The sequence below is a fragment of the Lissotriton helveticus genome, chromosome 11 (assembly GCF_964261635.1).
Source record: "Lissotriton helveticus chromosome 11, aLisHel1.1, whole genome shotgun sequence".
Taxonomy (NCBI): domain Eukaryota; kingdom Metazoa; phylum Chordata; class Amphibia; order Caudata; family Salamandridae; genus Lissotriton; species Lissotriton helveticus.
Window position 1 is genome coordinate 348529302 of NC_136072.1, and position 22878 is coordinate 348552179.

The following is a 22878-nucleotide window of genomic DNA, read 5'->3' on the forward strand; positions in this document are numbered from 1 at the left end:
GAGCTGTTGATTTTCACAATAAAACAGACTCCATATCATTGATTTGGTTACCCTTTATAAAAATCAACACTTTTTTATTGCTTATACTAAATGTACTAACAGTGGACTTTTCCATCTGCAGATTATACTGAATGTCCAGCAGTGGCAGTGTTTCACAGCAGAGTTTCTCTGAATTATCGAGACTGAAGTAAAAGAATAAAAAGGAAGTCTTCTGGCATACTGCATCAATTTACCAATTTATGTGGTAAGTAAAACTCCCAATCATTCTTTTAGTCATTAAAAAGATGTTAATAGCATAGAAATGTCCTCACTACTTTATAGTAGGCCCTTTGCCTGAATATAATTTCTGTCAAGATGGAAGTAATATGGATCACATTATGTTGGTCATAATAGTTAATAAAAGACTGACTGACTCAAACTCTACTAAAACCTGCTTTAGATCCTGGTGCTAGCAATGTTCCATTCAAGGAAATTGATGCCTTTGAGGCTGAAATGCACCATCTCACTTATGAAAAATAGTGTTACATTCTCACAGAATGAAGCTCATCTAACCTCTTCTCCTGCACTCTGTATGTTGGTTTCTGATACTCAAGATGGATTATTGTTAAGGATAATCTGTCTTTGTACCTCCATCACACTTTTAAAAAGGACACAGTGCTTTGACTGGTTCAGATTCCTTTACCATCCCCCCTCCTACGTGGCTAGCAGTCATGAATACAGATAGTAAGCTACTGCATAACTTCTGAAATCTCATCCTCCTGTGTGGTCAGCTATCACAAGGACAATTGGTCCAGGGGTCTCTGGCATCACAAAGATAAAGCAAGAAGTTGTCTGACATGACGTGCCATTCTGTTGCCTAGCAGTCTGACATCATAAAGCTAAAGCAAGATGCTTTCTTTCTAGAGGGCCACTCTGTTGCGTAGCAGCTGACATCATGAAGGTAAAGGAAGATGTTGTCTGACACGAGAGCCACTCTGTTGCCTAACAAGGATTAGGATACATTTATCTTGGTAATGATATGAGTTGCAGGGTAGACAGGATGCCCAACGAAAAGATGAGATGGCAAGAAGAATTAAATTAGGACTTTATCTAGACTTGCACATTAGTATGACCCGAAGTTTGAGCATAAGAGTCTCAACTTCACTGTTGCTGAACTGGTAGGACTTGGCTCATGAGAAGTTGGAAATGATGCTATTCATAGTTTCTATTATTCCCGTTAACTCTAACATAACCCTTCCTCTCTCATCTTATCAACTGGCTTAATTGCTATTGGTGAACCATAATCTAAAACAAAGGAAGGGAGAAGGGTGCACTGCCACTTGGCTGGCAAAAAAGATCTATATCCCAATGTACATGCTACAATTGTTTAGAGAGTGTTAGCAGACAAGGCAAGGGAATACAGTGAAGTATGGGAGGTTATAAACACAAATTGAGATTTAATTTTTTTTTATTGAGCTGTTGATTTTCACAATAAAACAGACTCCCTATCATTGATTTGGTTACCCTTTATAAAAATCAACACTTTTGTTATTGCTTATACTAAATGTACTAACAGTGGACTTTTCCATCTGCAGATTATACTGAATGTCCAGCAGTGGCAGTGTTTCACAGCAGAGTTTCTCTAAATTGCAGAGACTGAAGTAAAAGAAAAACAAAAGGAAGTCTTCTGGCATACTGCATCATTTTACCAATTTATGTGGTAAGTAAAACTCCTAATCATTCTTTTAGTCATTAAAAAGATGTTAATAGCATCGGAATGTCCTCACTACTTTATAGTGGGAGCCCGTGCCTGAATATACTTTCTGTCAAGATGGAAGTAATACGGATCACATTATGTTGGTCATGATAGTTAATAAAAGACTGACTGACTCAAACTCTACTAAAACCTGCTTTATATCCTGGTGCTAGCAATGTTCCATTCGAGGAAATTGATGCCTTTGAGGCTGAAATGCACCATCTCACTTATGAAAAATAGTGTTACATTCTCACAGAATGAGGCTCATCTAACCTCTTCTCCTGCACTCTGTATGTTGGTTTCTGATACTCAAGATGGATTATTGTTAAGGATAATCTGTCTTTGTACCTCCATCACACTTTTAAAAAGGACACAGTGCTTTGACTGGTTCAGATTCCTTTACCATCCCCCCTCCTACGTGGCTAGCAGTCATGAATACAGATAGTAAGCTACTGCATAACTTCTGAAATCTCATCCTCCTGTGTGGTCAGCTATCACAAGGACAATTGGTCCAGGGGTCTCTGGCATCACAAAGATAAAGCAAGAAGTTGTCTGACATGACGTGCCATTCTGTTGCCTAGCAGTCTGACATCATAAAGCTAAAGCAAGATGCTTTCTTTCTAGAGGGCCACTCTGTTGCGTAGCAGCTGACATCATGAAGGTAAAGGAAGATGTTGTCTGACACGAGAGCCACTCTGTTGCCTAACAAGGAGTAGGATACATTTATCTTGGTAATGATATGAGTTGCAGGGTAGACAGGATGCCCAACGAAAAGATGAGATGGCAAGAAGAAAGAAATTAGGACTTTATCTAGACTTGCACATTAGTATGAACCGAAGTTTGAGCATAAGAGTCTCAACTTCACTGTTGCTTAACTGGTAGGACTTGGCTAATGAGAAGTTGGAAATGATGCTATTCATAGTTTCTATTATTCCCGTTAACTGTAAAATAACCATTCCTCTCTCAATTTATCAGCTGGTTTAATTCCTATTGGTGTACCATATACTAAAACAAAGGACGGGAGCAGGGTGCACTGCCACTTGGCTGGCAAAAAGATATATATCCCAATGTACGTGCTACAATTGTTTAGAGAGTGTTAGCAGACAAGGCAAGGGAATACAGTGAAGTATGGGAGGTTATAAACACAAATTGCAATAAAACAGACTCCATATCATTGATTTGGTTACCCTTTATAAAAATCAACACTTTTTTTATGCTTATACTAAATGTACTAACAGTGGACTTTTCCATCTGCAGATTATACTGAATGTCCAGCAGTGGCAGTGTTTCACAGCAGAGTTTTTCTGAATTGCAGAGACTGAAGAAAAAAAAGAAAAAGGAAGTCTTCTGGCATACTGCATCATGTTACCAATTTATGTGGTAAGTAAAACTCCCAATCATTCTTTTAGTCATTAAAAAGATGTTAATAGCATCGAAATGTCCTCACTACTTTATAGTGGGAGTCCGTGCCTGAATATAATTTCTGTCAAGATGGAAGTAATATGGATCAGATTATGTTGGTCATGATAGTTAATAAAAGACTGACTGACTCAAACTCTCCCAAAACCTGCTTTAGATCCTGGTGCTAGCAATGTTCCATTTGAGGAAATTGATGCCTTTGAGGCTGAAATGCACCATCTCACTTATGAAAAATAGAGTTACATTCTCACAGAATGAAGCTCATCTAACCTCTTCTCCTGCACTCTGTATGTTGGTCGCTGATACTCAAGATGGATTATTGTTAAGGATAATCTGTCTTTGTACCTCCATCCCACTTTTGAAAAGGACACAGTGCTTTGACTGGTTCAGAATCCTTTACCATTCCCCCTCCTACGTGGCTAGCAGTCATGAATACAGATAGTAAGCTACTGCATAACGTCTGAAATCTCATCCTCCTGTGTGGTCAGCTTCTACAAGGACAATTGGTCCAGGGGTCTCTGGCATCACAAAGATAAAGCAAGAAGTTTTCTGACATGACGTGCCATTCTGTTGCCTAGCAGCCTGACATCATAAAGCTAAAGCAAGATGCTTTCTTTCTAGAGGGCCACTCTGTTGCGTAGCAGCTGACATCATGAAGGTAAAGGAAGATGTTGTCTGACACGAGAGCCACTCTGTTGCCTAACAAGGAGTAGGATACATTTATCTTGGTAATGATATGAGTTGCAGGGTAGACAGGATGCCCAACGAAAAGATGAGATGGCAAGAAGAAAGAAATTAGGACTTTATTTAGACTTGCACATTAGTATGAACCGAAGTTTGAGCATAAGAGTCTCAACTTCACTGTTGCTTAACTGGTAGGACTTGGCTAATGAGAAGTTGGAAATGATGCTATTCATAGTTTCTATTATTCCCGTTAACTGTAAAATAACCATTCCTCTCTCAATTTATCAGCTGGTTTAATTCCTATTGGTGTACCATATCCTAAAACAAAGGAAGGGAGCAGGGTGCACTGCCACTTGGCTGGCAAAAAGATATATATCCCAATGTACGTGCTACATTTGTTTAGAGAGTGTTAGCAGACGAGGCAAGGGAATACAGTGAAGTATGGGAGGTTATAAACACAAATTCAGATTTAATTTTTTTATTGAGCTGTTTATTTTCACAATAAAACAGACTCCATATCATTGATTTGGTTACCCTTTATAAAAATCAACACTTTTTTACTGCTTATACTAAATGTACTAACAGTGGACTTTTCCATCTGCAGATTATACTGCATGTCCAGCAGTGGCAGTGTTTCACAGCAGAGTTTCTCTGAATTATCGAGACTGAAGTAAAAGAATAAAAAGGAAGTCTTCTGGCATACTGCATCAATTTACCAATTTATGTGGTAAGTAAAACTCCCAATCATTCTTTTAGTCATTAAAAAGATGTTAATAGCATAGAAATGTCCTCACTACTTTATAGTAGGCCCTTTGCCTGAATATAATTTCTGTCAAGATGGAAGTAATATGGATCACATTATGTTGGTCATAATAGTTAATAAAAGACTGACTGACTCAAACTCTACTAAAACCTGCTTTAGATCCTGGTGCTAGCAATGTTCCATTCGAGGAAATTGATGCCTTTGAGGCTGAAATGCACCATCTCACTTATGAAAAATAGTGTTACATTCTCACAGAATGAAGCTCATCTAACCTCTTCTCCTGCACTCTGTATGTTGGTTTCTGATACTCAAGATGGATTATTGTTAAGGATAATCTGTCTTTGTACCTCCATCACACTTTTAAAAAGGACACAGTGCTTTGACTGGTTCAGATTCCGTTACCATCCCCCCTCCTACGTGGCTAGCAGTCATGAATACAGATAGTAAGCTACTGCATAACTTCTGAAATCTCATCCTCCTGTGTGGTCAGCTATCACAAGGACAATTGGTCCAGGGGTCTCTGGCATCACAAAGATAAAGCAAGAAGTTGTCTGACATGACGTGCCATTCTGTTGCCTAGCAGTCTGACATCATAAAGCTAAAGCAAGATGCTTTCTTTCTAGAGGGCCACTCTGTTGCGTAGCAGCTGACATCATGAAGGTAAAGGAAGATGTTGTCTGACACGAGAGCCACTCTGTTGCCTAACAAGGAGTAGGATACATTTATCTTGGTAATGATATGAGTTGCAGGGTAGACAGGATGCCCAACGAAAAGATGAGATGGCAAGAAGAATGAAATTAGGACTTTATCTAGACTTGCACATTAGTATGAACCGAAGTTTGAGCATAAGAGTCTCAACTTCACTGTTGCTGAACTGGTAGGACTTGGCTCATGAGAAGTTGGAAATGATGCTATTCATAGTTTCTATTATTCCTGTTTACTGTAACATAACCCTTCCTCTCTCATCTTATCAACTGGCTTAATTGCTATTGGTGTACCATATCCAAAAACAAAGGAAGGGAGAAGGGTGCACTGCCACTTGGCTGGCAAAAAGATCTATATCCCAATGTACATGCTACAATTGTTTAGAGAGTGTTAGCAGACAAGGCAAGGGAATACAGTGAAGTATGGGAGGTTATAAACACAAATTGAGATTTAATTTTTTTTATTGAGCTGTTGATTTTCACAATAAAACAGACTCCATATCATTGATTTGGTTACCCTTTATAAAAATCAACACTTTTTTATTGCTTATACTAAATGTACTAACAGTGGACTTTTCCATCTGCAGATTATACTGAATGTCCAGCAGTGGCAGTGTTTCACAGCAGAGTTTCTCTGAATTATCGAGACTGAAGTAAAAGAATAAAAAGGAAGTCTTCTGGCATACTGCATCAATTTACCAATTTATGTGGTAAGTAAAACTCCCAATCATTCTTTTAGTCATTAAAAAGATGTTAATAGCATAGAAATGTCCTCACTACTTTATAGTAGGCCCTTTGCCTGAATATAATTTCTGTCAAGATGGAAGTAATATGGATCACATTATGTTGGTCATAATAGTTAATAAAAGACTGACTGACTCAAACTCTACTAAAACCTGCTTTAGATCCTGGTGCTAGCAATGTTCCATTCAAGGAAATTGATGCCTTTGAGGCTGAAATGCACCATCTCACTTATGAAAAATAGTGTTACATTCTCACAGAATGAAGCTCATCTAACCTCTTCTCCTGCACTCTGTATGTTGGTTTCTGATACTCAAGATGGATTATTGTTAAGGATAATCTGTCTTTGTACCTCCATCACACTTTTAAAAAGGACACAGTGATTTGACTGGTTCAGATTCCTTTACCATCCCCCCTCCTACGTGGCTAGCAGTCATGAATACAGATAGTAAGCTACTGCATAACTTCTGAAATCTCATCCTCCTGTGTGGTCAGCTATCACAAGGACAATTGGTCCAGGGGTCTCTGGCATCACAAAGATAAAGCAAGAAGTTGTCTGACATGACGTGCCATTCTGTTGCCTAGCAGTCTGACATCATAAAGCTAAAGCAAGATGCTTTCTTTCTAGAGGGCCACTCTGTTGCGTAGCAGCTGACATCATGAAGGTAAAGGAAGATGTTGTCTGACACGAGAGCCACTCTGTTGCCTAACAAGGATTAGGATACATTTATCTTGGTAATGATATGAGTTGCAGGGTAGACAGGATGCCCAACGAAAAGATGAGATGGCAAGAAGAATTAAATTAGGACTTTATCTAGACTTGCACATTAGTATGACCCGAAGTTTGAGCATAAGAGTCTCAACTTCACTGTTGCTGAACTGGTAGGACTTGGCTCATGAGAAGTTGGAAATGATGCTATTCATAGTTTCTATTATTCCCGTTAACTCTAACATAACCCTTCCTCTCTCATCTTATCAACTGGCTTAATTGCTATTGGTGAACCATAATCTAAAACAAAGGAAGGGAGAAGGGTGCACTGCCACTTGGCTGGCAAAAAAGATCTATATCCCAATGTACATGCTACAATTGTTTAGAGAGTGTTAGCAGACAAGGCAAGGGAATACAGTGAAGTATGGGAGGTTATAAACACAAATTGAGATTTAATTTTTTTTATTGAGCTGTTGATTTTCACAATAAAACAGACTCCATATCATTGATTTGGTTACCCTTTATAAAAATCAACACTTTTTTTATTGCTTATACTAAATGTACTAACAGTGGACTTTTCCATCTGCAGATTATACTGAATGTCCAGCAGTGGCAGTGTTTCACAGCAGAGTTTCTCTAAATTGCAGAGACTGAAGTAAAAGAAAAACAAAAGGAAGTCTTCTGGCATACTGCATCATTTTACCAATTTATGTGGTAAGTAAAACTCCTAATCATTCTTTTAGTCATTAAAAAGATGTTAATAGCATCGGAATGTCCTCACTACTTTATAGTGGGAGCCCGTGCCTGAATATAATTTCTGTCAAGATGGAAGTAATACGGATCACATTATGTTGGTCATGATAGTTAATAAAAGACTGACTGACTCAAACTCTACTAAAACCTGCTTTATATCCTGGTGCTAGCAATGTTCCATTCGAGGAAATTGATGCCTTTGAGGCTGAAATGCACCATCTCACTTATGAAAAATACTGTTACATTCTCACAGAATGAGGCTCATCTAACCTCTTCTCCTGCACTCTGTATGTTGGTTTCTGATACTCAAGATGGATTATTGTTAAGGATAATCTGTCTTTGTACCTCCATCACACTTTTAAAAAGGACACAGTGCTTTGACTGGTTCAGATTCCTTTACCATCCCCCCTCCTACGTGGCTAGCAGTCATGAATACAGATAGTAAGCTACTGCATAACTTCTGAAATCTCATCCTCCTGTGTGGTCAGCTATCACAAGGACAATTGGTCCAGGGGTCTCTGGCATCACAAAGATAAAGCAAGAAGTTGTCTGACATGACGTGCCATTCTGTTGCCTAGCAGTCTGACATCATAAAGCTAAAGCAAGATGCTTTCTTTCTAGAGGGCCACTCTGTTGCGTAGCAGCTGACATCATGAAGGTAAAGGAAGATGTTGTCTGACACGAGAGCCACTCTGTTGCCTAACAAGGAGTAGGATACATTTATCTTGGTAATGATATGAGTTGCAGGGTAGACAGGATGCCCAACGAAAAGATGAGATGGCAAGAAGAATGAAATTAGGACTTTATCTAGACTTGCACATTAGTATGAACCGAAGTTTGAGCATAAGAGTCTCAACTTCACTGTTGCTGAACTGGTAGGACTTGGCTCATGAGAAGTTGGAAATGATGCTATTCATAGTTTCTATTATTCCCGTTAACTGTAACATAACCCTTCCTCTCTCATCTTATCAACTGGCTTAATTGCTATTGGTGTACCATATCCAAAAACAAAGGAAGGGAGAAGGGTGCACTGCCACTTGGCTGGCAAAAAGATCTATATCCCAATGTACATGCTACAATTGTTTAGAGAGTGTTAGCAGACAAGGCAAGGGAATACAGTGAAGTATGGGAGGTTATAAACACAAATTGAGATTTAATTTCTTTCTTATTGAGCTGTTTATTTTCACAATCAAACAGACTCCATATCATTGATTTGGTTACCCTTTATAAAAATCAACACTTTTTTTATTGCTTATACTAAATGTACTAACAGTGGACTTTTCCATCTGCAGATTATACTGAATGTCCAGCAGTGGCAGTGTTTCACAGCAGAGTTTCTCTGAATTACAGAGACTGAAGTAAAAGAATAAAAAGGAAGTCTTCTGGCATACTGCATCAATTTACCAATTTATGTGGTAAGTAAAACTCCCAATCATTCTTTTAGTCATTAAAAAGATGTTAATAGCATAGAAATGTCCTCACTACTTTATAGTAGGCCCTTTGCCTGAATATAATTTCTGTCAAGATGGAAGTAATATGGATCACATTATGTTGGTCATAATAGTCAATAAAAGACTGACTGACTCAAACTCTACTAAAACCTGCTTTAGATCCTGGTGCTAGCAATGTTCCATTCGAGGAAATTGATGCCTTTGAGGCTGAAATGCACCATCTCACTTATGAAAAATAGTGTTACATTCTCACAGAATGAAGCTCATCTAACCTCTTCTCCTGCACTCTGTATGTTGGTCTCTGATACTCAAGATGGATTATTGTTAAGGATAATCTGTCTTTGTACCTCCATCCCACTTTTAAAAAGGACACAGTGCTTTGACTGGTTCAGATTCCTTTACCATTCCCCCTCCTACGTGGCTAGCAGTCATGAATACAGATAGTAAGCTACTGCATAACTTCTGAAATCTCATCCTCCTGTGTGGTCAGCTTCCACAAGGACAATTGGTCCAGGGGTCTCTGGCATCACAAAGATAAAGCAAGAAGTTGTCTGACATGACGTGCCATTCTGTTTCCTAGCAGTCTGACATCATAAAGCTAAAGCAAGATGCTTTCTTTCTAGAGGGCCACTCTGTTGCGTAGCAGCTGACATCATGAAGGTAAAGGAAGATGTTGTCTGACACGAGAGCCACTCTGTTGCCTAACAAGGATTAGGATACATTTATCTTGGTAATGATATGAGTTGCAGGGTAGACAGGATGCCCAACGAAAAGATGAGACGGCAAGAAGAATGAAATTAGGACTTTATCTAGACTTGCACATTAGTATGAACCGAAGTTTGAGCATAAGAGTCTCAACTTCACTGTTGCTGAACTGGTAGGATTTGGCTCATGAGAAGTTGGAAATGATGCTATTCATAGTTTCTATTATTCCCGTTAACTCTAACATAACCCTTCCTCTCTCATCTTATCAACTGGCTTAATTGCTATTGGTGAACCATAATCTAAAACAAAGGAAGGGAGAAGGGTGCACTGCCACTTGGCTGGCAAAAAAGATCTATATCCCAATGTACATGCTACAATTGTTTAGAGAGTGTTAGCAGACAAGGCAAGGGAATACAGTGAAGTATGGGAGGTTATAAACACAAATTGAGATTTAATTTTTTTTATTGAGCTGTTGATTTTCACAATAAAACAGACTCCATATCATTGATTTGGTTACCCTTTATAAAAATCAACACTTTTTTTATTGCTTATACTAAATGTACTAACAGTGGACTTTTCCATCTGCAGATTATACTGAATGTCCAGCAGTGGCAGTGTTTCACAGCAGAGTTTCTCTAAATTGCAGAGACTGAAGTAAAAGAAAAACAAAAGGAAGTCTTCTGGCATACTGCATCATTTTACCAATTTATGTGGTAAGTAAAACTCCTAATCATTCTTTTAGTCATTAAAAAGATGTTAATAGCATCGGAATGTCCTCACTACTTTATAGTGGGAGCCCGTGCCTGAATATAATTTCTGTCAAGATGGAAGTAATACGGATCACATTATGTTGGTCATGATAGTTAATAAAAGACTGACTGACTCAAACTCTACTAAAACCTGCTTTATATCCTGGTGCTAGCAATGTTCCATTCGAGGAAATTGATGCCTTTGAGGCTGAAATGCACCATCTCACTTATGAAAAATACTGTTACATTCTCACAGAATGAGGCTCATCTAACCTCTTCTCCTGCACTCTGTATGTTGGTTTCTGATACTCAAGATGGATTATTGTTAAGGATAATCTGTCTTTGTACCTCCATCACACTTTTAAAAAGGACACAGTGCTTTGACTGGTTCAGATTCCTTTACCATCCCCCCTCCTACGTGGCTAGCAGTCATGAATACAGATAGTAAGCTACTGCATAACTTCTGAAATCTCATCCTCCTGTGTGGTCAGCTATCACAAGGACAATTGGTCCAGGGGTCTCTGGCATCACAAAGATAAAGCAAGAAGTTGTCTGACATGACGTGCCATTCTGTTGCCTAGCAGTCTGACATCATAAAGCTAAAGCAAGATGCTTTCTTTCTAGAGGGCCACTCTGTTGCGTAGCAGCTGACATCATGAAGGTAAAGGAAGATGTTGTCTGACACGAGAGCCACTCTGTTGCCTAACAAGGAGTAGGATACATTTATCTTGGTAATGATATGAGTTGCAGGGTAGACAGGATGCCCAACGAAAAGATGAGATGGCAAGAAGAATGAAATTAGGACTTTATCTAGACTTGCACATTAGTATGAACCGAAGTTTGAGCATAAGAGTCTCAACTTCACTGTTGCTGAACTGGTAGGACTTGGCTCATGAGAAGTTGGAAATGATGCTATTCATAGTTTCTATTATTCCCGTTAACTGTAACATAACCCTTCCTCTCTCATCTTATCAACTGGCTTAATTGCTATTGGTGTACCATATCCAAAAACAAAGGAAGGGAGAAGGGTGCACTGCCACTTGGCTGGCAAAAAGATCTATATCCCAATGTACATGCTACAATTGTTTAGAGAGTGTTAGCAGACAAGGCAAGGGAATACAGTGAAGTATGGGAGGTTATAAACACAAATTGAGATTTAATTTCTTTCTTATTGAGCTGTTTATTTTCACAATCAAACAGACTCCATATCATTGATTTGGTTACCCTTTATAAAAATCAACACTTTTTTTATTGCTTATACTAAATGTACTAACAGTGGACTTTTCCATCTGCAGATTATACTGAATGTCCAGCAGTGGCAGTGTTTCACAGCAGAGTTTCTCTGAATTACAGAGACTGAAGTAAAAGAATAAAAAGGAAGTCTTCTGGCATACTGCATCAATTTACCAATTTATGTGGTAAGTAAAACTCCCAATCATTCTTTTAGTCATTAAAAAGATGTTAATAGCATAGAAATGTCCTCACTACTTTATAGTAGGCCCTTTGCCTGAATATAATTTCTGTCAAGATGGAAGTAATATGGATCACATTATGTTGGTCATAATAGTCAATAAAAGACTGACTGACTCAAACTCTACTAAAACCTGCTTTAGATCCTGGTGCTAGCAATGTTCCATTCGAGGAAATTGATGCCTTTGAGGCTGAAATGCACCATCTCACTTATGAAAAATAGTGTTACATTCTCACAGAATGAAGCTCATCTAACCTCTTCTCCTGCACTCTGTATGTTGGTTTCTGATACTCAAGATGGATTATTGTTAAGGATAATCTGTCTTTGTACCTCCATCACACTTTTAAAAAGGACACAGTGATTTGACTGGTTCAGATTCCTTTACCATCCCCCCTCCTACGTGGCTAGCAGTCATGAATACAGATAGTAAGCTACTGCATAACTTCTGAAATCTCATCCTCCTGTGTGGTCAGCTATCACAAGGACAATTGGTCCAGGGGTCTCTGGCATCACAAAGATAAAGCAAGAAGTTGTCTGACATGACGTGCCATTCTGTTGCCTAGCAGTCTGACATCATAAAGCTAAAGCAAGATGCTTTCTTTCTAGAGGGCCACTCTGTTGCGTAGCAGCTGACATCATGAAGGTAAAGGAAGATGTTGTCTGACACGAGAGCCACTCTGTTGCCTAACAAGGATTAGGATACATTTATCTTGGTAATGATATGAGTTGCAGGGTAGACAGGATGCCCAACGAAAAGATGAGATGGCAAGAAGAATTAAATTAGGACTTTATCTAGACTTGCACATTAGTATGACCCGAAGTTTGAGCATAAGAGTCTCAACTTCACTGTTGCTGAACTGGTAGGACTTGGCTCATGAGAAGTTGGAAATGATGCTATTCATAGTTTCTATTATTCCCGTTAACTCTAACATAACCCTTCCTCTCTCATCTTATCAACTGGCTTAATTGCTATTGGTGAACCATAATCTAAAACAAAGGAAGGGAGAAGGGTGCACTGCCACTTGGCTGGCAAAAAAGATCTATATCCCAATGTACATGCTACAATTGTTTAGAGAGTGTTAGCAGACAAGGCAAGGGAATACAGTGAAGTATGGGAGGTTATAAACACAAATTGAGATTTAATTTTTTTTATTGAGCTGTTGATTTTCACAATAAAACAGACTCCATATCATTGATTTGGTTACCCTTTATAAAAATCAACACTTTTTTTATTGCTTATACTAAATGTACTAACAGTGGACTTTTCCATCTGCAGATTATACTGAATGTCCAGCAGTGGCAGTGTTTCACAGCAGAGTTTCTCTAAATTGCAGAGACTGAAGTAAAAGAAAAACAAAAGGAAGTCTTCTGGCATACTGCATCATTTTACCAATTTATGTGGTAAGTAAAACTCCTAATCATTCTTTTAGTCATTAAAAAGATGTTAATAGCATCGGAATGTCCTCACTACTTTATAGTGGGAGCCCGTGCCTGAATATAATTTCTGTCAAGATGGAAGTAATACGGATCACATTATGTTGGTCATGATAGTTAATAAAAGACTGACTGACTCAAACTCTACTAAAACCTGCTTTATATCCTGGTGCTAGCAATGTTCCATTCGAGGAAATTGATGCCTTTGAGGCTGAAATGCACCATCTCACTTATGAAAAATACTGTTACATTCTCACAGAATGAGGCTCATCTAACCTCTTCTCCTGCACTCTGTATGTTGGTTTCTGATACTCAAGATGGATTATTGTTAAGGATAATCTGTCTTTGTACCTCCATCACACTTTTAAAAAGGACACAGTGCTTTGACTGGTTCAGATTCCTTTACCATCCCCCCTCCTACGTGGCTAGCAGTCATGAATACAGATAGTAAGCTACTGCATAACTTCTGAAATCTCATCCTCCTGTGTGGTCAGCTATCACAAGGACAATTGGTCCAGGGGTCTCTGGCATCACAAAGATAAAGCAAGAAGTTGTCTGACATGACGTGCCATTCTGTTGCCTAGCAGTCTGACATCATAAAGCTAAAGCAAGATGCTTTCTTTCTAGAGGGCCACTCTGTTGCGTAGCAGCTGACATCATGAAGGTAAAGGAAGATGTTGTCTGACACGAGAGCCACTCTGTTGCCTAACAAGGAGTAGGATACATTTATCTTGGTAATGATATGAGTTGCAGGGTAGACAGGATGCCCAACGAAAAGATGAGATGGCAAGAAGAATGAAATTAGGACTTTATCTAGACTTGCACATTAGTATGAACCGAAGTTTGAGCATAAGAGTCTCAACTTCACTGTTGCTGAACTGGTAGGACTTGGCTCATGAGAAGTTGGAAATGATGCTATTCATAGTTTCTATTATTCCCGTTAACTGTAACATAACCCTTCCTCTCTCATCTTATCAACTGGCTTAATTGCTATTGGTGTACCATATCCAAAAACAAAGGAAGGGAGAAGGGTGCACTGCCACTTGGCTGGCAAAAAGATCTATATCCCAATGTACATGCTACAATTGTTTAGAGAGTGTTAGCAGACAAGGCAAGGGAATACAGTGAAGTATGGGAGGTTATAAACACAAATTGAGATTTAATTTCTTTCTTATTGAGCTGTTTATTTTCACAATCAAACAGACTCCATATCATTGATTTGGTTACCCTTTATAAAAATCAACACTTTTTTTATTGCTTATACTAAATGTACTAACAGTGGACTTTTCCATCTGCAGATTATACTGAATGTCCAGCAGTGGCAGTGTTTCACAGCAGAGTTTCTCTGAATTACAGAGACTGAAGTAAAAGAATAAAAAGGAAGTCTTCTGGCATACTGCATCAATTTACCAATTTATGTGGTAAGTAAAACTCCCAATCATTCTTTTAGTCATTAAAAAGATGTTAATAGCATAGAAATGTCCTCACTACTTTATAGTAGGCCCTTTGCCTGAATATAATTTCTGTCAAGATGGAAGTAATATGGATCACATTATGTTGGTCATAATAGTCAATAAAAGACTGACTGACTCAAACTCTACTAAAACCTGCTTTAGATCCTGGTGCTAGCAATGTTCCATTCGAGGAAATTGATGCCTTTGAGGCTGAAATGCACCATCTCACTTATGAAAAATAGTGTTACATTCTCACAGAATGAAGCTCATCTAACCTCTTCTCCTGCACTCTGTATGTTGGTCTCTGATACTCAAGATGGATTATTGTTAAGGATAATCTGTCTTTGTACCTCCATCCCACTTTTAAAAAGGACACAGTGCTTTGACTGGTTCAGATTCCTTTACCATTCCCCCTCCTACGTGGCTAGCAGTCATGAATACAGATAGTAAGCTACTGCATAACTTCTGAAATCTCATCCTCCTGTGTGGTCAGCTTCCACAAGGACAATTGGTCCAGGGGTCTCTGGCATCACAAAGATAAAGCAAGAAGTTGTCTGACATGACGTGCCATTCTGTTTCCTAGCAGTCTGACATCATAAAGCTAAAGCAAGATGCTTTCTTTCTAGAGGGCCACTCTGTTGCGTAGCAGCTGACATCATGAAGGTAAAGGAAGATGTTGTCTGACACGAGAGCCACTCTGTTGCCTAACAAGGATTAGGATACATTTATCTTGGTAATGATATGAGTTGCAGGGTAGACAGGATGCCCAACGAAAAGATGAGACGGCAAGAAGAATGAAATTAGGACTTTATCTAGACTTGCACATTAGTATGAACCGAAGTTTGAGCATAAGAGTCTCAACTTCACTGTTGCTGAACTGGTAGGATTTGGCTCATGAGAAGTTGGAAATGATGCTATTCATAGTTTCTATTATTCCCGTTAACTCTAACATAACCCTTCCTCTCTCATCTTATCAACTGGCTTAATTGCTATTGGTGAACCATAATCTAAAACAAAGGAAGGGAGAAGGGTGCACTGCCACTTGGCTGGCAAAAAAGATCTATATCCCAATGTACATGCTACAATTGTTTAGAGAGTGTTAGCAGACAAGGCAAGGGAATACAGTGAAGTATGGGAGGTTATAAACACAAATTGAGATTTAATTTTTTTTATTGAGCTGTTGATTTTCACAATAAAACAGACTCCATATCATTGATTTGGTTACCCTTTATAAAAATCAACACTTTTTTTATTGCTTATACTAAATGTACTAACAGTGGACTTTTCCATCTGCAGATTATACTGAATGTCCAGCAGTGGCAGTGTTTCACAGCAGAGTTTCTCTAAATTGCAGAGACTGAAGTAAAAGAAAAACAAAAGGAAGTCTTCTGGCATACTGCATCATTTTACCAATTTATGTGGTAAGTAAAACTCCTAATCATTCTTTTAGTCATTAAAAAGATGTTAATAGCATCGGAATGTCCTCACTACTTTATAGTGGGAGCCCGTGCCTGAATATAATTTCTGTCAAGATGGAAGTAATACGGATCACATTATGTTGGTCATGATAGTTAATAAAAGACTGACTGACTCAAACTCTACTAAAACCTGCTTTATATCCTGGTGCTAGCAATGTTCCATTCGAGGAAATTGATGCCTTTGAGGCTGAAATGCACCATCTCACTTATGAAAAATACTGTTACATTCTCACAGAATGAGGCTCATCTAACCTCTTCTCCTGCACTCTGTATGTTGGTTTCTGATACTCAAGATGGATTATTGTTAAGGATAATCTGTCTTTGTACCTCCATCACACTTTTAAAAAGGACACAGTGCTTTGACTGGTTCAGATTCCTTTACCATCCCCCCTCCTACGTGGCTAGCAGTCATGAATACAGATAGTAAGCTACTGCATAACTTCTGAAATCTCATCCTCCTGTGTGGTCAGCTATCACAAGGACAATTGGTCCAGGGGTCTCTGGCATCACAAAGATAAAGCAAGAAGTTGTCTGACATGACGTGCCATTCTGTTGCCTAGCAGTCTGACATCATAAAGCTAAAGCAAGATGCTTTCTTTCTAGAGGGCCACTCTGTTGCGTAGCAGCTGACATCATGAAGGTAAAGGAAGATGTTGTCTGACACGAGAGCCACTCTGTTGCCTAACAAGGAGTAGGATACATTTATCTTGGTAATGATATGAGTTGCAGGGTAGACAGGATGCCCAACGAAAAGATGAGATGGCAAGAAGAATGAAATTAGGACTTTATCTAGACTTGCACATTAGTATGAACCGAAGTTTGAGCATAAGAGTCTCAACTTCACTGTTGCTGAACTGGTAGGACTTGGCTCATGAGAAGTTGGAAATGATGCTATTCATAGTTTCTATTATTCCCGTTAACTGTAACATAACCCTTCCTCTCTCATCTTATCAACTGGCTTAATTGCTATTGGTGTACCATATCCAAAAACAAAGGAAGGGAGAAGGGTGCACTGCCACTTGGCTGGCAAAAAGATCTATATCCCAATGTACATGCTACAATTGTTTAGAGAGTGTTAGCAGACAAGGCAAGGGAATACAGTGAAGTATGGGAGGTTATAAACACAAATTGAGATTTAATTTCTTTCTTATTGAGCTGTTTATTTTCACAATCAAACAGACTCCATATCATTGATTTGGTTACCCTTTATAAAAATCAACACTTTTTTTATTGCTTATACTAAATGTACTAACAGTGGACTTTTCCATCTGCAGATTATACTGAATGTCCAGCAGTGGCAGTGTTTCACAGCAGAGTTTCTCTGAATTACAGAGACTGAAGTAAAAGAATAAAAAGGAAGTCTTCTGGCATACTGCATCAATTTACCAATTTATGTGGTAAGTAAAACTCCCAATCATTCTTTTAGTCATTAAAAAGATGTTAATAGCATAGAAATGTCCTCACTACTTTATAGTAGGCCCTTTGCCTGAATATAATTTCTGTCAAGATGGAAGTAATATGGATCACATTATGTTGGTCATAATAGTCAATAAAAGACTGACTGACTCAAACTCTACTAAAACCTGCTTTAGATCCTGGTGCTAGCAATGTTCCATTCGAGGAAATTGATGCCTTTGAGGCTGAAATGCACCATCTCACTTATGAAAAATAGTGTTACATTCTCACAGAATGAAGCTCATCTAACCTCTTCTCCTGCACTCTGTATGTTGGTCTCTGATACTCAAGATGGATTATTGTTAAGGATAATCTGTCTTTGTACCTCCATCCCACTTTTAAAAAGGACACAGTGCTTTGACTGGTTCAGATTCCTTTACCATTCCCCCTCCTACGTGGCTAGCAGTCATGAATACAGATAGTAAGCTACTGCATAACTTCTGAAATCTCATCCTCCTGTGTGGTCAGCTTCCACAAGGACAATTGGTCCAGGGGTCTCTGGCATCACAAAGATAAAGCAAGAAGTTGTCTGACATGACGTGCCATTCTGTTTCCTAGCAGTCTGACATCATAAAGCTAAAGCAAGATGCTTTCTTTCTAGAGGGCCACTCTGTTGCGTAGCAGCTGACATCATGAAGGTAAAGGAAGATGTTGTCTGACACGAGAGCCACTCTGTTGCCTAACAAGGATTAGGATACATTTATCTTGGTAATGATATGAGTTGCAGGGTAGACAGGATGCCCAACGAAAAGATGAGATGGCAAGAAGAATGAAATTAGGACTTTATCTAGACTTGCACATTAGTATGAACCGAAGTTTGAGCATAAGAGTCTCAACTTCACTGTTGCTGAACTGGTAGGACTTGGCTCATGAGAAGTTGGAAATGATGCTATTCATAGTTTCTATTATTCCCGTTAACTCTAACATAACCCTTCCTCTCTCATCTTATCAACTGGCTTAATTGCTATTGGTGAACCATAATCTAAAACAAAGGAAGGGAGAAGGGTGCACTGCCACTTGGCTGGCAAAAAAGATCTATATCCCAATGTACATGCTACAATTGTTTAGAGAGTGTTAGCAGACAAGGCAAGGGAATACAGTGAAGTATGGGAGGTTATAAACACAAATTGAGATTTAATTTTTTTTATTGAGCTGTTGATTTTCACAATAAAACAGACTCCATATCATTGATTTGGTTACCCTTTATAAAAATCAACACTTTTTTTATTGCTTATACTAAATGTACTAACAGTGGACTTTTCCATCTGCAGATTATACTGAATGTCCAGCAGTGGCAGTGTTTCACAGCAGAGTTTCTCTAAATTGCAGAGACTGAAGTAAAAGAAAAACAAAAGGAAGTCTTCTGGCATACTGCATCATTTTACCAATTTATGTGGTAAGTAAAACTCCTAATCATTCTTTTAGTCATTAAAAAGATGTTAATAGCATCGGAATGTCCTCACTACTTTATAGTGGGAGCCCGTGCCTGAATATACTTTCTGTCAAGATGGAAGTAATACAGATCACATTATGTTGGTCATGATAGTTAATAAAAGACTGACTGACTCAAACTCTACTAAAACCTGCTTTATATCCTGGTGCTAGCAATGTTCCATTCGAGGAAATTGATGCCTTTGAGGCTGAAATGCACCATCTCACTTATGAAAAATAGTGTTACATTCTCACAGAATGAGGCTCATCTAACCTCTTCTCCTGCACTCTGTATGTTGGTTTCTGATACTCAAGATGGATTATTGTTAAGGATAATCTGTCTTTGTACCTCCATCACACTTTTAAAAAGGACACAGTGCTTTGACTGGTTCAGATTCCTTTACCATCCCCCCTCCTACGTGGCTAGCAGTCATGAATACAGATAGTAAGCTACTGCATAACTTCTGAAATCTCATCCTCCTGTGTGGTCAGCTATCACAAGGACAATTGGTCCAGGGGTCTCTGGCATCACAAAGATAAAGCAAGAAGTTGTCTGACATGACGTGCCATTCTGTTGCCTAGCAGTCTGACATCATAAAGCTAAAGCAAGATGCTTTCTTTCTAGAGGGCCACTCTGTTGCGTAGCAGCTGACATCATGAAGGTAAAGGAAGATGTTGTCTGATACGAGAGCCACTCTGTTGCCTAACAAGGAGTAGGATACATTTATCTTGGTAATGATATGAGTTGCAGGGTAGACAGGATGCCCAACGAAAAGATGAGATGGCAAGAAGAAAGAAATTAGGACTTTATCTAGACTTGCACATTAGTATGAACCGAAGTTTGAGCATAAGAGTCTCAACTTCACTGTTGCTTAACTGGTAGGACTTGGCTAATGAGAAGTTGGAAATGATGCTATTCATAGTTTCTATTATTCCCGTTAACTGTAAAATAACCATTCCTCTCTCAATTTATCAGCTGGTTTAATTCCTATTGGTGTACCATATACTAAAACAAAGGACGGGAGCAGGGTGCACTGCCACTTGGCTGGCAAAAAGATATATATCCCAATGTACGTGCTACAATTGTTTAGAGAGTGTTAGCAGACAAGGCAAGGGAATACAGTGAAGTATGGGAGGTTATAAACACAAATTGCAATAAAACAGACTCCATATCATTGATTTGGTTACCCTTTATAAAAATCAACACTTTTTTTATTGCTTATACTAAATGTACTAACAGTGGACTTTTCCATCTGCAGATTATACTGAATGTCCAGCAGTGGCAGTGTTTCACAGCAGAGTTTCTCTGAATTGCAGAGACTGAAGTAAAAGAAAAAAAAGGAAGTCTTCTGGCATACTGCATCATTTTACCAATTTATGTGGTAAGTAAAACTCCTAATCATTCTTTTAGTCATTAAAAAGATGTTAATAGCATCGGAATGTCCTCACTACTTTATAGTGGGAGCCCGTGCCTGAATATAATTTCTGTCAAGATGGAAGTAATACGGATCACATTATGTTGGTCATGATAGTTAATAAAAGACTGACTGACTCAAACTCTACTAAAACCTGCTTTATATCCTGGTGCTAGCAATGTTCCATTCGAGGAAATTGATGCCTTTGAGGCTGAAATGCACCATCTCACTTATGAAAAATAGTGTTACATTCTCACAGAATGAGGCTCATCTAACCTCTTCTCCTGCACTCTGTATGTTGGTTTCTGATACTCAAGATGGATTATTGTTAAGGATAATCTGTCTTTGTACCTCCATCACACTTTTAAAAAGGACACAGTGCTTTGACTGGTTCAGATTCCTTTACCATCCCCCCTCCTACGTGGCTAGCAGTCATGAATACAGATAGTAAGCTACTGCATAACTTCTGAAATCTCATCCTCCTGTGTGGTCAGCTATCACAAGGACAATTGGTCCAGGGGTCTCTGGCATCACAAAGATAAAGCAAGAAGTTGTCTGACATGACGTGCCATTCTGTTGCCTAGCAGTCTGACATCATAAAGCTAAAGCAAGATGCTTTCTTTCTAGAGGGCCACTCTGTTGCGTAGCAGCTGACATCATGAAGGTAAAGGAAGATGTTGTCTGACACGAGAGCCACTCTGTTGCCTAACAAGGAGTAGGATACATTTATCTTGGTAATGATATGAGTTGCAGGGTAGACAGGATGCCCAACGAAAAGATGAGATGGCAAGAAGAATGAAATTAGGACTTTATCTAGACTTGCACATTAGTATGAACCGAAGTTTGAGCATAAGAGTCTCAACTTCACTGTTGCTGAACTGGTAGGACTTGGCTCATGAGAAGTTGGAAATGATGCTATTCATAGTTTCTATTATTCCTGTTAACTGTAACATAACCCTTCCTCTCTCATCTTATCAACTGGCTTAATTGCTATTGGTGTACCATATCCAAAAACAAAGGAAGGGAGAAGGGTGCACTGCCACTTGGCTGGCAAAAAGATCTATATCCCAATGTACATGCTACAATTGTTTAGAGAGTGTTAGCAGACAAGGCAAGGGAATACAGTGAAGTATGGGAGGTTATAAACACAAATTGAGATTTAATTTTTTTTATTGAGCTGTTGATTTTCACAATAAAACAGACTCCATATCATTGATTTGGTTACCCTTTATAAAAATCAACACTTTTTTATTGCTTATACTAAATGTACTAACAGTGGACTTTTCCATCTGCAGATTATACTGAATGTCCAGCAGTGGCATTGTTTCACAGCAGAGTTTCTCTGAATTATCGAGACTGAAGTAAAAGAATAAAAAGGAAGTCTTCTGGCATACTGCATCAATTTACCAATTTATGTGGTAAGTAAAACTCCCAATCATTCTTTTAGTCATTAAAAAGATGTTAATAGCATAGAAATGTCCTCACTACTTTATAGTAGGCCCTTTGCCTGAATATAATTTCTGTCAAGATGGAAGTAATATGGATCACATTATGTTGGTCATAATAGTTAATAAAAGACTGACTGACTCAAACTCTACTAAAACCTGCTTTAGATCCTGGTGCTAGCAATGTTCCATTCAAGGAAATTGATGCCTTTGAGGCTGAAATGCACCATCTCACTTATGAAAAATAGTGTTACATTCTCACAGAATGAAGCTCATCTAACCTCTTCTCCTGCACTCTGTATGTTGGTTTCTGATACTCAAGATGGATTATTGTTAAGGATAATCTGTCTTTGTACCTCCATCACACTTTTAAAAAGGACACAGTGCTTTGACTGGTTCAGATTCCTTTACCATCCCCCCTCCTACGTGGCTAGCAGTCATGAATACAGATAGTAAGCTACTGCATAACTTCTGAAATCTCATCCTCCTGTGTGGTCAGCTATCACAAGGACAATTGGTCCAGGGGTCTCTGGCATCACAAAGATAAAGCAAGAAGTTGTCTGACATGACGTGCCATTCTGTTGCCTAGCAGTCTGACATCATAAAGCTAAAGCAAGATGCTTTCTTTCTAGAGGGCCACTCTGTTGCGTAGCAGCTGACATCATGAAGGTAAAGGAAGATGTTGTCTGACACGAGAGCCACTCTGTTGCCTAACAAGGATTAGGATACATTTATCTTGGTAATGATATGAGTTGCAGGGTAGACAGGATGCCCAACGAAAAGATGAGATGGCAAGAAGAATGAAATTAGGACTTTATCTAGACTTGCACATTAGTATGAACCGAAGTTTGAGCATAAGAGTCTCAACTTCACTGTTGCTGA